The sequence below is a fragment of the Tupaia chinensis genome, unplaced genomic scaffold, assembly GCF_000334495.1.
Source record: "Tupaia chinensis unplaced genomic scaffold, TupChi_1.0 Scaffold145208_1, whole genome shotgun sequence".
Lineage (NCBI taxonomy): Eukaryota > Metazoa > Chordata > Mammalia > Scandentia > Tupaiidae > Tupaia > Tupaia belangeri.
In genome coordinates this window covers 863476-863984 of record NW_006205068.1, presented here as the reverse complement: position 1 = coordinate 863984, position 509 = coordinate 863476, and the positions used below count along the sequence as shown (strand labels likewise).

Here is a 509-nt window from a genome sequence, read left to right as displayed (position 1 = left end):
GAGAGGGGGGGCAGGGAGGGGGTACAGCTGGGCCACATCTGGCCCAAGCCGAGGGACCAAATGGGACAGAAGGCGGCCTTTCATCCCAGGAGGGAATGGGCGGCCTTAGTTCCTCCTAGCCACGGGGCGCCTGAGGATTTCGGTAGACGACTCTTCCTTTACTCCGATGTAGGGACTCCAGGAAATTAGCCAAGGAGACAGGGATGGTATTTCATATAGGTGATTTCTCGCTGGAACCTTGTGCTCCCACATGTGGCACAGGTGGCTAAACTGATGCCCAGAATCCAGCGATCGGGACGACCCAGGCGCCGCCCTAGTTTGAATAGCCAGTGCTGTTCCAAAGGGAGGAAACCAGGGTCGGGGAGGGGAAGTGTACAGCGACGAAGGAGTGCGTCCCCTGCACGGCGTCTGAGTTTGAAGCCTAGGTCCCAGCACCCTAGCCACAGCGCCGAGGGCGCGCCCCTCCGCGTCCAGACTCCTGAGTGCACCCGCGGCGGGGGGGGGGGACG

At 61.9% G+C, this 509-nt stretch overlaps 1 protein-coding gene across 1 annotated transcript in view; it reads left to right on the top strand.

Moving 5' to 3' along the window:
* The window catches only part of LFNG (LFNG O-fucosylpeptide 3-beta-N-acetylglucosaminyltransferase), a 17199-nt gene that overhangs the window by 8070 nt on the left and 8620 nt on the right, over positions 1-509 (top strand). The gene's annotated exons all lie outside the window — the stretch shown is intronic.